This window comes from Xenopus tropicalis, chromosome 4 (assembly GCF_000004195.4).
Source record: "Xenopus tropicalis strain Nigerian chromosome 4, UCB_Xtro_10.0, whole genome shotgun sequence".
Lineage (NCBI taxonomy): Eukaryota > Metazoa > Chordata > Amphibia > Anura > Pipidae > Xenopus > Xenopus tropicalis.
Window position 1 is genome coordinate 2,560,702 of NC_030680.2, and position 17,649 is coordinate 2,578,350.

At 49.3% G+C, this 17,649-nt stretch overlaps 2 long non-coding RNA genes across 2 annotated transcripts; one reads left to right on the forward strand and one right to left on the reverse strand.

Annotated features, from left to right (window-relative positions):
* The first annotated feature begins 1,144 nt into the window (after positions 1 to 1,144).
* Positions 1,145 to 2,066, forward strand: LOC116410359. Its single transcript, XR_004222324.1, has 3 exons — positions 1,145 to 1,234; positions 1,517 to 1,589; positions 1,925 to 2,066. It is a non-coding gene; the product is annotated as an uncharacterized LOC116410359 (long non-coding RNA).
* A 2,413-nt stretch (positions 2,067 to 4,479) lies between these two features.
* Positions 4,480 to 7,351, reverse strand: LOC101733371. The gene is made up of 3 exons (XR_208465.3): positions 7,259 to 7,351; positions 6,897 to 7,121; positions 4,480 to 5,198 (listed from the first exon to the last, which is right to left on the reverse strand). It is a non-coding gene; the product is annotated as an uncharacterized LOC101733371 (long non-coding RNA).
* Between the last annotated feature and the right edge of the window lie 10,298 nt (positions 7,352 to 17,649).

Consider the following 17,649-nt stretch of genomic DNA (forward strand, 5'->3'; position numbering starts at 1 on the left):
TACTCCTGCACCCCCAAACCTTGGGGATAATGATCTGTATCTCACACATATATTGTACATCAGTCAGGGACCCCCACTGGCCCCCCTATACTCCTGCACCCCCAAACCTTGGGGATAATGATCTGTATCTCACACATATATTGATATTGTACATCAGTCAGGGACCTCACTGGCCCCCCTATACTCCTGCACCCCCAAACCTTGGGGATAATGATCTGTATCTCACACATATATTGTACATCAGTCAGGGACCCCACTGGCCCCCCTATACTCCTGCACCCCCAAACCTTGGGGATAATGATCTGTATCTCACACATATATTGTACATCAGTCAGGGACCCCACTGGCCCCCCTATACTCCTGCACCCCCAAACCTTGGGGATAATGATCTGTATCTCACACATATATTGTACATCAGTCAGGGGCCCCACTGGCCCCCCTATACTCCTGCACCCCCAAACCTTGGGGATAATGATCTGTATCTCACACATATATTGTACATCAGTCAGGGACCCCACTTGCCCCCCTATACTCCTGCACCCCCAAACCTTGGGGATAATGATCTGTATCTCACACATATATTGTACATCAGTCAGGGACCCCACTGGCCCCCCTATACTCCTGCACCCCCAAACCTTGGGGATAATGATCTGTATCTCACACATATATTGATATTGTACATCAGTCAGGGACCCCACTGGCCCCCTATACTCCTGCACCCCCAAACCTTGGGGATAAGGATCTGTATCTCACACATATATTGTACATCAGTCAGGGACCCCACTGGCCCCCCTATACTCCTGCACCCCCAAACCTTGGGGATAATGATCTGTATCTCACACATATATTATACATCAGTCAGGGACCCCACTGGCCCCCCTATACTCCTGCACCCCCAAACCTTGGGGATAATGATCTGTATCTCACACATATATTGATATTGTACATCAGTCAGGGACCCCACTGGCCCCCTATACTCCTGCACCCCCAAACCCTGGGGATAAGGATCTGTATCTCACACACACATATATATATATATATACTAAATTGATAGTTTAGAGAATATTAAACATTTGCTATATTATTAGACATATTAAGAGGTGACTGTTTAATTAATAACCCTCTTGCTTTGTTTCAGGCTTGTACAAGTCTCCATTGTTCCTTCCCCAGCCCGTGCCCATAGTTCAGCCTACGCTGCCAACTCATTCAAGGGGAAGTTCACCTTTCCATTCTAGTGAGTTCATTCAGTACCTGAACGTAATGTATAATATTTGTGTTTCTATTTTTCCCTTCTCCTAACTGAATATATACTTATAAATGCCACAATAGGGCGGGCGGGGGGGGGGTGCCACTGGTGGCTCGACTATAATTTGCGTTAAATTGCCACCGATACCCAGAAATGTTTGTGGCCCCGGCGTGGCACGTATATAATTAGTTAATAAGCATCTTGTGAATCTTAACCTTCTGGCTTTATTTTTACATCAATTTGGGGCATTTTTTCTTTCTTTTTCTGCAGATTATGCGAGCGAATGCGCCGCTGCCTGCTGGGCCACTCATTCCCAGGAACACAAAGTGACTGCAGAGCGAAGGTATAAAAGCCCCTATTCATATTCTCTCGCCATTGAGCCTATAATAATGATATCATTGTAACACCGGCTGCCATAATATAGTAGGTGCATTTATGGCCCTAAGACTATACCTTCCCGTAACGCCGGACGCTCCGACCCGTGTTTGTGTTGGAAGCCGCTTCCCCCTTCGCACTGGAGGGGACTTTGTTTCAGACAAAAAAAAAAATAGAAAAAAAAAAAACTTCCAAGTGGGGGGGAAAAAGATTTCATTGTGCGGCCTGCGCGCGCGCGTCGTTAGCCGAGCTGATGTTAATTGTGCTAATTGTATTGATGAGGGTTTTTTTTTTTTTTTGCAGACGTGGATTCCTCATTATAATAACTATGCAAAAACGAGTCGGAATAGAATATTTTTGCAGTTCCTATGACAACCGTGTCATGAGTTTGATGAAGATGCAAAAAATCTCAAAATGGGGATCGGCTGGATGCAGCGGCCGCCTTCCCGGCAAGGGTAACTGTCCCCTTTATCCTCTTGTCTCGTTAGACTTTATTCATACACGACCCACACGTTACACAGTTCCCTGCGCTGGGGAGCTTGCAATCTAACAGCCCACACACACACACACACACACACACACACACACTAGGGTAAAACTGATGAAAGTTTTGGGGTGTGGGAGGAAAGCAGGGTACCCAGGGGAAAGCTAGGCAGCCACAGGGGGGATTTACGGGCAGTGCCCGGCTCATAGTTAAACTCAGGAGCCAATGGCTGTGAGGCAGCAGTGCCACCATTTTGCCCATATGTTACCCCACAACTAGCGACTAATGCCCCAGTAACTAAATACCCACCTCACCATCCTGGTTCCGATCCACTAGTACTTTTTGCTACCCATTTTCCACACACACTCCTGGTGCAAAAACCCTCACAGTAATAATACCCCATTGTCCTGGTACCAGGCCCACCCATGTCCAAGAGAGCACCCCACTCTACAGTAGCCCCCCCTCAATACCCTTCCTACACTATGTATGTAGCTATGCCCCCTCCCATCACTATTACGGCACTTGGGATATTATCATGGTACCCATCACCCACTATCCTGTTACTCATCTGCCATTCTACTTATACCCCTGCTATTCTGGTACTGCCACCTACCCCTACTCTCCTACCCACCCACATACCAACAGTTATCTTATATTATGTACAATTCATGTATATGTGTATATACTGAACATTTATTCCCCTTATACACTTATTCCCCTTATACACTTATTCCCCTTATACTCATTATAAAATCCCTTCTTCTTCTTGTTTTTCTTCATTGGATACACTTCTGCCTTTTCAACTATTTATTTAGGACGAGTAGCTTGACAGGTAAAGGCAAGAGAGTTAATAGATAGATAGACAGATAGATGATCGATAAATAGTTAGATAAATAGATAGATAGACAGATAGATAGATGGCTAGATAGAGAAATAGATAGATAGATAGATAGATAGATAGATGATAGATAGATAGATGGGTAGATATATATATATATATAGACAGAAAATAAAAGTTAGCAACCGAAGAATGAATAAATAGACATGGGTGGATATATGGAATAGTCAGTGGTAGAAAGGGCACATATTTAAACAAATAGATAAAAATGGAAATGATTACATATATATAGATACAAGCACTTTTCATCTACTGCCATAATTAATATATATTTACATTGGATTAGTAGGCAGATAGATGATGAGCGCATATACAGAGAGGTAGACTGACGGTTAAGAGATAATAAATAGATAGAGAAATAGATAGTTGAGAGACAGATACATGATAGATAGATAGATAGATAGATAGATAGATAGATAGATAGACATATAGATAGATAGATAGACAGATAGATAGATAGATAGATGATAGACAGATAGATAGATAGATAGATAGATAGATAGATAGAATAATAGATAGTAGGCAGACAGACATACAGATAGGTAGATAGACAGATAGATAGATAGACAGACAGACAGACAGACAGATAGATAGATAGATAGATAGATAGATAGAATAATAGATAGTAGGCAGACAGACATACAGATAGATAGATAGATAGATAGATAGAATAATAGATAGTAGGCAGACAGACATACAGATAGGTAGATAGACAGATAGATAGATAGATAGATAGATAGACAGACAGACAGATAGATAGATAGATAGATAGATAGAATAATAGATAGTAGGCAGACAGACATACAGATAGGTAGATAGACAGATAGATAGATAGACAGACAGACAGACAGACAGATAGATAGATAGATAGATAGATAGACAGACAGACAGACAGACAGATAGATAGATAGATAGATAGATAGATAGATAGACAGACAGACAGATAGATAGATAGATAGAAATAATTAGATAGCAATGTATAATGGGTTTTATTTCCAACCCATTTCCCTTCTTTTAACAAATGTATCCGATTACCAAGCGCATATTAATGAGCCAGTGATATTGTTCCAGGACTTGCTATGAATCCTGTGGCTAAGTTTGCCCTGTCTCCCACCCTCCCCACTGCCCCGTGTCCCCCCCACCCCCCGGGGCTCCCTCCTCTCCCCTCTGCCCGTAACGGGGCTCCCTCCTCTCCCCTCTGCCCGTAACGGGGCTCCCTCCTCTCCCCTCTGCCTGTAACGGGGCTCCCTCCTCTCCCCTCTGCCTGTAACGGGGCTCCCTCCTCTCCCCTCTGCCCGTAACGGGGCTCTCCCCTCTGCCTGTAACGGGGCTCCCTCCTCTCCCCTCTGCCTGTAACGGGGCTCCCTCCTCTCCCCTCTGCCTGTAACGCACTGACAGGACCATGTGTCCCGGGCAAAAGTCACCTTCCCCCACCCCGGGGGGGCACTTTGCTCGATGGTGCAAAACAAACGACATCAATTAGCAGCTTTTCAATCCTTTATTAAGCAGAACAGAAGAAACCGTTACCGAACACACAAGTGAAAAAAAAAAAAAAATGCGATGATCCCTCTCAGACCGTAATAACCGACGAACGAAAGTACTGACCGGAAATATATTTCACTTTTATCGGAAATAATAAATTTCAGCAAAAAAAATTAATGAAACGAATAATGAAATTTGTCGGGTTTTTTTTGCGTTCCCAGAAGCCCTTTTTCTCTCTCTCTCAAACCTTATTTATTTCCATTCAGTTTAAACTTCTGCAGTAAAATTCCCACAAACGCTTGTTCCCCCGAATTATATCGTCTTTTATTTAGAATTAAACCTGTTGTTTTTATCCAAATAAAACGAATATTGGGAACGGGCAGCTCCGAAACGGCTCCAACGGGGGTAAATATTTACCTACAATCAGTCGGATGTAAAACAGCAGTTTATTGGTTACACTCGGCGGCTGTAGAAATAATAACAAGCGGAATTCGTTGATTTGCCCGACGTTCCTGCTTTTATTCACACAATAATTATTTTTTTACAAAAGAATAAAATGTAAAAATAAATAAAAATGGATAAAAAAAAAATCAGAAGCGAAATTCTCGGATCCCTGGAACACAAATAACGTATAAGAAGAAATGGATTTAAACACAAACGTTTCCATTGATTCACTGCCGCTCCGTCCCCTCGATGATTCCGCTTTTCCAGACCTTAATGAGGGGGGGAAAAATAAATGAAGAAAAAAAATATAAAAAACATTATTTTGGGTTTTGAAATGTTTCGAAAATCACAATTTGTCAGAAAACAGAAACAACGAGAAGGAAAAAAACATACAGTGATTTTTTTGGTATAAATTATCATTGTTTTTTATATTGTTATTATTTCTACAAGGGCAGGGTAAATAATAAACAAATAAATGTGTATATAAATATATTTAACCTTCACAGAGACCTGAAGGGAATTGGGGGTAACGCTTTGAGGGTCTGCTATGGTCACAGCTATTACCCCACCTTCCTATTATACATCACACTGCGACCCCCCCCATTAACCTACCTAATAACCAACCTATATACAATATAAAATAAATATAATTTGAGAATTATTTTTGGGGGGGCTATTAAATATAATATGTTTATTTACACACCTCCTTTATATACTATTGAATAAAGGCAAAGAAAACCCCAAATATCGGAATAAGAAAAAACAAAGATTGAAGGGAATTTTACTGGAATATTTTGAATAATAATAATAATAATAATAACAATAATAATAATTCGCAATTGTCATTTTTTTTTTTGTCTGGTTGTGATTTTTGGTGTTTTCTCATTTTTTTCTGCTCTCTGAAAATCTAATGTGGATGTGGGGGATACAGAGGGATATAGAGAGCAACAGGGGGGCGACGGTTGGATGCAGAATTCACATATATAGGGGTGCAGGTGTTACAGGGGAGAATTGGGGAGCCCAGATGGGATTATATAGGGAGAGATTTGGCTCAGTAGGGAGAGTAAAGGGCAATGGGGGCTGGGGGGGCCCTCGGTAAGTGCAGTGCTGCTGTCTGGGTTCAATAGAAAGAGTCGAGTGTGCCCACCAAACAAAACCAAGTCCTGTCAGAACATCAATATAATTTCTGCTATTTTATTATTTACCCGGGGCCCCATCTTCCTGACCCCATTGCCCCCCCCACATCGGGACGGAAAAGATTCGGCTTTAGAATTTGCAATTTCTTTGTCGTCGCCGGCGGAACAATCCAGAGACTTTAGGAAGAGAACGGAGGCAAAGAGGAGACAAATGGGTTTCCAGCTGGGCTGTAAGTGGCCGGGTCACGGCTCGCTCTTTATGAATGTGACCTCAAGGTGGCGTTTGAAGCACGCGGACTCGCCAATGCCAACCCGCCCTCCCCACAATATCTCTATTTGTGACAATCCCAAGCCCCGGAGTCAGCTCTGCAGCAGCACTCGCACGTTAGCAGCAGAACTGCTCCGCTCCGGGACTCTCGCTAATTCCAATTGTGCCAAAAATAACGCAACGGTTTTATTCAAACACAATCACGAGAAAGTCGCGAAAACCTTTTTGAAATAAAAAATAACCAAAGTGGTACAAAGGTGATACCGTTATTATATCACTTTTGTTATTTTTTTTATTTCAAAAGGGTTACCCTGTGGCATTTCGACCGGCTGGCGCGGCGCAACGCCTTTTTTTTCCTGGAAAAAATTGCAAATAGAAATCAATGGCAGCAAATGAAAATAATAAATGGTGGAGGATGCGGCCGTGTTGGCAGCAGTAAATAGGAAAAAAAAAAAAGTGGCAACTGAAATGATTGGGAAATAAAACGAAAATGTATAAAGGAATAATTGGATGAAAGTGAAATGATTTTATTGCTGAATGGGGAGGGAAATCGGTCTACTTACCTGTCGGGGCGCAGGGAGAAGCCGTAGTCGGGTAGAGACGGGAAGCTGAGAATCCAACACCTCCAGTTATCCCAGTAAGAAAGTCACATAGCTGTGCAGGGAGCTCCATTCAGCGTACTGGGCTGTGCTGGAATCCTGGCAGGTAGTGCCAGTGTCGGGCAGTGGGCACCGCAGTAGGTAAGAGTGAATGGCAGCCCGTGCTGAGTGGGAATAGGGTACCAGCATCTGGGAGAGGAGAATTTGATATGTTACATGACACCTACCCGGCACTGCGAGACGGTAATGCCCCAAACACTCCTCGGTGGCACAGGCTGGGAGAGAAGCGCAACTTTTATTATGAAATAAAAAATAAATCCACTCACCCTTTTGCGCGTCTGCCCCCCGATGCCCCGGCAATAAGTGGCGCTGACTTTCTATAAGAGTCGGAGATTTACTGCCTGCGAGAGACCAGCCACAATTTGAATAATGTATTTTTTTTTTTTTTTTTTTTTTGCCGTACCGTGCAGCCGACTCCGCATCTGGGGAGTCTGATATGACGTGGAGATATTTTTTTTTTTTTTTTTTTTCCCCAGGAACAAAGGGAATATGAAATTGTAAGAAGGAGAGAGAGCAGAGAGGCTGTCAGATGAGATACAGTGAAGGTGTATTCAAGCTGGCACTCCCACCCCCATCCCTGCTCTCCGCAGCCCAGTGTGACTCTTCACTTAACACAAACAGCTTTTCTTCTGCAGCCTGTGCCACTGTAAGTACCACCATCCATTCGTGGGGCTATTGTCTGGGCTGGCGGAGGGAGGCAGAGTGTGCCAGGGGCGCCCCCCCAACAAGGGCAACGCCGCAAGCACCTTCCTTTTAAAAACTTCTCAGAATATTCTGCATTTTGGCAAAAAAAAACAACAACAAAAAAAATACTCATTATTGAATTTTTAAAAGGAAGCGCACTGCCGCCCCCCAAATCCCTTTGCATGTTTCTTTCCAATTTGACAATTTCACTTTTATTCACTTGTTTGGTGAGCGAGAGGTTTGGGCGCCGGGAACCCAGTAGATGAATCTGGAAACTTTGTGCTTTTCTCCGATCTCTTTATTGCGAGGTGCCGAGACCCCCTTACTGTGCGGCTGATGATGGGGGGCTCAGCTGTCGGGACAATGGATTTATCATTAAGAACATGGCAGTCTGTCTGTCTGCTTGGCTGTCTCTTTCCGTCCACCTGTTTGTACAAGTGTAAGGCTGTCGGTCCACCTGTGTATCCGTCTGTCTATTCTGTGCGTCGGTGCCGTTCTCACCAACTTTTACAGTTAGTACGGGTGCCTGGGTGGCATTTAGCACATGGTATCGGGGTGTAAATCGGTGTGTGTGTCCCATAGATGTGCCAGGGTGGGTGCAGAAGTTATTACCCCGGGCATTGTCTCCATGGGCACTGGCACCGTGGGTGCTCCAGCTCAGTGTTTGTGTATTTGTGAGTGCATTCCCATAGATGTGCCAGGGTGGGTGCAGAAGTTATTACCCCGGGCATTGTCACCATGGGCGCTGGCACCGTGGGTTTCAGCTCAGTGTTTGTGTATTTGTGAGTGAGTCCCATAGATGTGCCAGGGTGGGTGCAGAAGTTATTACCCCGGTCATTGTAACCATGGGCGCTGGCACCGTGGGTTTCAGCTCAGTGTTTGTGTATTTGTGAGTGAGTCCCATAGATGTGCCAGGGTGGGTGCAGAAGTTATTACCCCGGGCATTGTCACTATGGGCGCTGGCACCGTGGGTGCTCCAGCTCAGTGTTTGTGTATTTGTGAGTGAGTCCCATAGATGTGCCAGGGTGGGTGCAGAAGTTATTACCCCGGGCATTGTCACCATGGGCGCTGGCACCGTGGGTTTCAGCTCAGTGTTTGTGTATTTGTGAGTGAGTCCCATAGATATGCCAGGGTGGGTGCAGAAGTTATTGCCCCGGGCATTGTCACCTTGGCCGCTGGCACCGTGGGTTTCAGCTCAGTGTTTGTGTATTTGTGAGTCCCATAGATGTGCCAGGGTGGGTGCAGAAGTTATTACCCTGGGCATTGTCACCTTGGCCGCTGGCACCGTGGGTTTCTGCTCAGTGTCTGTGTATTTGAGTTGGGGGGGTTTGTGAATGTACAATAATGTAGTGTGTGTGTCCGACAACTGATTGGCACATCTGTAGGAACCCGCGTCGGTGCCATATTTATATCTGAATTTATTGTTTCTATAAACAGTCGCTTCTTTGTACAAGTGTTGGGTGTGTGAGTGTCGGTGCATCCGCGCTCAAATCAGATCAGTGCCAGGCTGGACTTGTGGTACCCCCCGTGCCAGATCGTAGCCGCTGTGGATACTCCCTACGTCGGCTGACATTTTTTTTTGCATCAGGGTTAAACAGTGCCAGTTTTGGTGCCAGGCTTGTATATTTCTATACCAATGTGCCAGTGTGTTACCAGTGATAATTATTTGTGCTCGCTGAATTATTTACCTTGTATGAGTTTGGTGCCAGGTTTGGATAGTGCTGGTTTGTCGTCTGGCTCGGTATTTGTCTAAGCAGGGGTGCCCGCCCGCGTGTCAGCTGTATATTGGGAATGTGGCGAACCCTCTGCCCTCCTTGGGAGAAAGGGACATTCCTTTGGTAGCATGGGAAATGGCAAAGTGCTACCATCCCTAAGTGTAAGTGATCCGATGGCATCGAGCAGAGAAGCGCAGACTGATGCCCAGTGCCCCGCGTCGCCCAAATGTAATAAGCTGAGATTGTATAAGGGTATATTTGTATATAGTGCCAGCCTGGCATTATATTAACCTCACCCATATCCTATGTACCAGCCTGGCATTATATTAACCTCACCCATATCCTATGTACCTGCCTGGCATTATATTAACCTCACCCATATCCCATGTACCAGCCTGGCATTATATTCACCTCACCCATATCCCATGTACCAGCCTTGCATTATATTCACCTCACCCATATCCCATGTACCAGCCTGGCATTATATTCACCTCACCCATATCCCATGTACCAGCCTGGCATTATATTCACCTCACCCATATCCTATGTACCAGTCTGGCATTATATTATCCTCACCCATATCCTATGTACCAGCCTGGCATTATATTAACCTCACCCATATCCCATGTACCAGCCTGGCATTATATTAACCTCACCCATATCCTATGTACCAGTCTGGCATTATATTATCCTCACCCATATCCTATGTACCAGCCTGGCATTATATTATCCTCACCCATATCCTATGTACCAGCCTGGCATTATATTAACCTCACCCATATCCCATGTACCAGCCTGGCATTATATTAACCTCACCCATATCCTATGTACCAGTCTGGCATTATATTATCCTCACCCATATCCTATGTACCAGCCTGGCATTATATTAACCTTACCCATATCCTATGTACCAGCCTGGCATTATATTAAGCTCACCCATATCCTATGTACCAGCCTGGCATTATATTCACCTCACCCATATCCTATTTACCAGCCTGGCATTATATTAACCTTAACCATATCCTATGTACCAGCCTGGCATTATATTATCCTCACCCATATCGTATGTACCAGCCTGGCATTATATTAACCTTACCCATATCCTATGTACCAGCCTGGCATTATATTAACCTCACCCATATCCTATGTACCAGCCTGGCATTATATTATCCTCACCCATATCCTATGTACCAGCCTGGCATTTTATCAACCTCACCCATATCCTATGTACCAGCCTGGCATTATATTATCCTCACCCATATCCCATGTACCAGCCTGGCATTATATTAACCTCATATTATGTACCAGCCTCATACTAACATCACCCAATGCAGCACTAAGCTGTACCCTATGCCCCGGCGGGCACCCCATTACCATCGCCCATATCCATTCCCCCAGCCTGGCATTATCTGTATATATTACATGACACTTGCCTGGTTCTTCTCTCTGATTAATTCTATATATTGTTATATTGGAATCTGTGCCAGCGGGTAGTATTGCCCCAATGCCAGTCTGGAGTCTGTGCATTTACCCCTAGGGCACTTTCCTTGCCCCCCAGTATAAATGACTTGGCTGATGGCTGATACAGAGAATCTGATAGGGAAAAAGGCGCTTTATTTGGGATTCCGACACCTTTACTGCTCCATCCGGCCGGTTCCTATAGAACTGTCATTTCTTTCTATTATTGCCCCACTATTGTTATTATTATTATTATTATTATTCTCTTGTAAAGCAGCTTCTGTCTGGGATATGGGGAGGGGGGGGGAATTATTCCCACAATTATTTATTAAAATGTGATATTTTTAACCTAAAATCTAGAAGGTGTGAGACGCGCGCAGGGGGATGATTGCGCCGCTCTCTGCTCATCCGGGTTCGTTGGCAGAAATCACGCCGTTATTACAGATTGCAGAAAAAAAAAGGGCAGATTTTGGGAGTTTGTGTAAATTTGTGCATTTTCTCCCACACGTTCCCAATGTGTTAATTGGGCAGAGAATTTGGAGAGAATTTCAGGAGCGGAAGGTACAGCGGCTCAGCACTCTCTCCTCTCTCTATTTACTGCCCCTGTTTTACCTCAGTGATTATAGGGGGGCAGGGGGGGAATTCAGCCCCCCCCCAGTCGCTTACATTTTATGATTTACCCATTGAACAATATCGTGCGCAATTCTACCCGAGCCTGTGGCTCCCAGACTGATCATTATATTCCGTACCTGTCCCTTTAACAGCCCTGCTGGATTAACCCTTCCTCCCCCTGACAGTAGGACAGTGCAATTCAATTGGATAGAAACTGTCATTTTATTATTGGACCCAAATAGCCCCAACCACAACCCAAACCCGCCTGTTTATTATGTCAGGCTTAGAACCCCTCTTCATTTTAACCCCTTTGCCGCAAATTAGTGCGAACCCTCTCTTTCTGGCTCATCCTAATGCTTTTATTCCTTTATGAGGTTCCCCACTGTAACCCCCCCCATCCTACACTCGAACACTGTGACCCCCCCAATACTACACCCGAACACTGCACCCCCCATTCTACACCTGAATACTGTGACCCCCCATTCTACACCCAAACACTGTAACCCCCATCCTACACCCAAACACTGTAACCCCCCATCCTACACCCGAACACTGTAACCCCCCATCCTACACCTGAATACTGTGACCCCCCATTCTACACCTGAACACTGTAACCCCCATCCTACACCCGAACATTGTAACCCCCCATCCTACACCCGAACACTGTAACCCCCCCATCCTACACCCGACCACTGTGACCCCCCCATTTCTACACCCGAACACTGCAACCCACCCATCCTACACCCGAACACTGTGAGCCCCCCATCCTACACCCGAACACTGTGAGCCCCCCATCCTACCCCCGAACACTGTGAGCCCCCCATCCTACACCTGAACACTGTGAGCCCCCCATCCTACCCCCAAACACTGTGAGCCCCCCATCCTACACCCGAACACTGTGAGCCCCCCATCCTACCCCCGAACACTGTGAGCCCCCATCCTACACCCGAACACTGTGAGCCCCCCATCCTACACCCGAACCACTGTGAGCCCCCCATCCTACACCCGAACACTGTGAGCCCCCCATCCTACACCCGAACACTGTGAGCCCCCCATCCTACACCCGAACACTGTGACCCCCCCATCCTACACCCGAACACTGTAACCCCCCCATCCTACACACCGAACACTGTGACCCCCCCCATCCTACACCCGAACACTGTAACCCCCCCATCCTACAACCCGAACACTGTGAGCCCCCCATCCTACACCCGAACACTGTGACCCCCCCATCCTACACCCCGAACACTGTAACCCCCCCATCCTACACCCGAACACTGTGAGCCCCCCATCCTACACCCGAACACTGTAACCCCCCCATCCTACACGCCGAACACTGTGACCCCCCATCCTACACCCGAACACTGCAACCCCCCATCCTACACCCGAACACTGTAACCCCCCATCCTACACCCAAACACTGTAACCCCCCATCCTACACCCGAACACTGTGACCCCCCCCCATCCTACACCCAAACACTGTAACCCCCCCATCCTACACCCAAACACTGTAACCCCCCCATCCTACACCCAAACACTGTAACCCCCCATCCTACACCCGAACACTGTGACCCCCCCATCCTACACCCGAACACTGTGACCCCCCCATCCTACACCCAAACACTGTAACCCCCCATCCTACACCCGAACACTGTAACCCCCCCATCCTACACCCGAACCACTGTGACCCCCCATCCTACACCCGAACACTGTGACCCCCCCATCCTACACCCAAACACTGTAACCCCCCATCCTACACCCAAACACTGTAACCCCCCATCCTACACCCGAACACTGTAACCCCCCCATCCTACACCCGAACACTGTGACCCCCCATCCTACACCCGAACACTGTGACCCCCCCCATCCTACACCCGAACACTGTAACCCCCCCATCCTACACCCGAACACTGTAACCCCCCCATCCTACACCCGAACACTGTGACCCCCCCATCCTACACCCGAACACTGTGACCCCCCCATCCTACACCCGAACACTGTGACCCCCCCATCCTACACCCGAACACTGTGACCCCCCCCATCCTACAACCCGAACACTGTGACCCCCCCATCCTACACCCGGAACACTGTGACCCCCCATCCTACACCACCGAACACTGTGACCCCCCCCATCCTACACCCGAACACTGTGACCCCCATCCTACACCCGAACACTGTGACCCCCATCCTACACCTGAATACTGTGACCCCCCCGTCCTACACCTGAACACTGTAACCCCCCCATCCTACACCTGAACACTGTAAACCCCCCCATCCTACACCTGAATACTGTGACCCCCCCCCCATCCTGTACCCATCCCCCAAACACTGTAACCCCCCCATCCTACACCCACAAACACTGTGACCCCCCCATCCTACACCCGAACACTGTGACCCCCCCATCCTACACCCGAACACTGTGACCCCCCCATCCTACACCCGAACACTGTGACCCCCATCCTACACCCGAAGAATGTGGACCCCCCCATCTACACCCGAACACTGTTAACCCCCCATCCTACACCCGAACACTGTGACCCACCCATCCTACACCCGAACACTGTGACCCCCCCATCCTACACCCGAACACTGTGACCCCCCCATCCTACACCCGAACACTGTGACCCCCCCATCCTACACCCGAACACTGTGACCCCCCCATCCTACACCCGAACACTGTAAACCCCCCGTCCTACACCTGAACACTGCTAACCCCCATCCTACACCTGAACACTGTAACCCCCCATCCTACACCCGAATACTGTGACCCCCCCATCCTACACCCGAACACTGTGACCCCCCCATCCTACACCCGAACACTGTGACCCCCCATCCTACACCCGAACACTGTGACCCCCCCATCCTACACCCGAACACGTGTGACCCCCCATTCCTACACCCGAACACTGTGACCCCCCCATCCTACACCCGAACACTGTGACCCCCCCCATCCTACACCCGAACACTGTGACCCCCCATCCTACACCCGAACACTGTGACCCCCCATCCTACACCCGAACACTGTGACCCCCCCATCCTACACCCGAACACTGTAACCCCCCCCAATCCTCACACCCGAACACTGTAACCCCCCATCCTACACCCGAACACTGTAACCCCCCATCCTACACACCGAACACTGTAAACCCCCCACACCCGAACACTGTACCCCCCATCCTACACCCGAACACTGTGACCCCCCCGTCCTACACCTGAAAACTGTAACCCCCGTCCTACACCCGAACACTGTGACCCCCCCCATCCTACACCCGAACACTGTGACCCCCCCATCCTACACCCGAACACTGTGACCCCCCCATCCTACACCCGAACACTGTGACCCCCCCATCCTACACCCGAACACTGTGACCCCCCCATCCTACACCCCGAACACTGTGACCCCCCATCCTACACACCGAACACACTGTGACCCCCCATCCTACACCCGAACACACTGTGACCCCCCATCCTACACCCGAACACTGTGACCCCCCATCCTACACCGAACACTGTACCCCCTCCTACACTGAACACTGTAACCCCCCCATCCTACACCTGAACACTGTAACCCCCCCATCCTACACCCGAATACTGTGACCCCCCCATCCTACACCCCGAACACTGTGACCCCCCCCATCCTACACCCGAACACTGTGACCCCCCCATCCTACACCCGAACACTGTGACCCCCCATCCTACACCCGAACACTGTGACCCCCCCATCCTACACCCGAACACTGTGACCCCCCCATCCTACACCCGAACACTGTGACCCCCCCATCCTACACCCGAACACTGTGACCCCCCATCCTACACAGCCGAACACTGTGACCCCCCATCCTACACCCGAACACTGTGACCCCCATCCTACACCCGAACACTGTGACCCCCCATCCTACACCCGAACACTGTAACCCCCATCCTACACCTTGAGAGATTCCGAACACTGTTGTAGAACTCCTCCCCCATCCTACACCCGAACACTGTAACCCCCCATCCTACACCCGAACACTGTAACCCCCCATTCCTAACACGCCGAACACTGTAACCCCCCCATCCTACAACTACACCAACACTGTGACCCCCCGTCCTACACCTGAAAACTGTAACCCCCCCGTCCTACACCCGAACACTGTGACCCCCCCATCCTACACCCGAACACTGTGACCCCCCATACCTACACCCGAACACTGTGACCCCCCCATCCTACACCCGAACACTGTGACCCCCCCATCCTACACCTGAACACTGTGACCCCATCCTACACCCGAACACTGTGACCCCCCCATCCTACACCCGAACACTGTGACCCCCCCCGTCCTACACCTGAACACTGTAACCCCCCCGTAACCTACACCTGAACACTGTGACCCCCCCATCCTACACCCGAACACTGTGACCCCCCATCCTACACCCGAACACTGTGACCCCCCATCCTACACCCGAACACTGTACCCCCCCATCCTACACCCGAACACTGTGACCCCCCCATCCTACACCCGAACACTGTGACCCCCCATCCTACACCCGAACACTGTGAACCCCCCCATCCTACACCCGAACACTGTGACCCCCCCATCCTACACCCGAACACTGTGACCCCCCCCATCCTACACCCGAACACTGTGACCCCCCCATCCACACCCGAACACTGTACCCCCCATCCTACACCCGAACACTGTAACCCCCCCACCTACACCCGAACACTGTAACCCCCCCATCCTACACCCGAACACTGTAAACCCCCCATCCTACACCCGAACACTGTGTAACCCCCTCTCCATCCTACACCCGAACACTGTGACCCCCCCGTCCTACACCTGAACACTGTAACCCCCCGTCCTACACCCGAACACTGTGACCCCCCCCCATCCTACACCCGAACACTGTGACCCCCCATCCTACACCCGAACACTGTGGACCCCCCCATCCTACACCCGAACACTGTGACCCCCCCATCCTACACCCGAACACTGTGAACCCCCCCATCCTACACCCGAACACTGTGACCCCCCCATCCTACACCCGAACACTGTGACCCCCCATCCTACACCCGAACACTGTGACCCCCCATCCTACACCCGAACACTGTGACCCCCCACATCCTACACCCGAACACTGTGACCCCCCCATCCTACACCCGAACACTGTAACCCCCCATCCTACACCCGAACACTGTAAACCCCCCATCCTACACCCGAACACTGTAACCCCCCCATCCTACACCCGAACACTGTAACCCCCCATCCTACACCCGAACACTGTGACCCCCCGTCCTACACCTGAACACTGTAACCCCCCCGTCCTACACCCGAACACTGTGACCCCCCATCCTACACCCGAACACTGTGACCCCCCCATCCTACACCGAACACTGTGACCCCCCATCCTACACCCGAACACTGTGACCCCCCCCATCCTACACCCGAACACTGTGACCCCCCATCCTACACCCGAACACTGTGACCCCCATCCTACACCTGAATACTGTGACCCCCCCGTTCCTACACCTGAACACTGTAACCCCCCATCCTACACCTGAACACTGTAACCCCCCCATCCTACACCTGAACACTGTAACCCCCCCATCCTACACCTGAATACTGTGACCCCCCCATTCTACACCTGAACACTGTAACCCCCCCATCCTACACCTGAATACTGTAACCCCCCCATCCTACACCTGAATACTGTGACCCCCCATTCCTACACCTGAACACTGTAACCCCCCATCCTACCACCTGAATACTGTGACCCCCCCATCCTACACCCAAACACTGTAAACCCCCATCCTACACCCAAACACTGTAACCCCCCATCCTACACTCGAACACTGTGACCCCCATTCCTACACCCGAACACTGTGACCCCCCCATCCTACACCCGAACACTGTGACCCCCCATCCTACACCCGAAGACTGTGACCCCCCCATCCTACACCCTGAACACTGTGACCCCCCATCCTACACCCGAACACTGTGACCCCCCCATCCTACACCCGAACACTGTGACCCCCCCATCCTACACCCGAACACTGTGACCCCCCCATCCTACACCCGAACACTGTGACCCCCCATCCTACACCCGAACACTGTGACCCCCCCATCCTACACCCGAACACTGTAACCCCCCCGTCCTTACACCTGAACACTGTAACCCCCCCATCCTACACCTGAACACTGTAACCC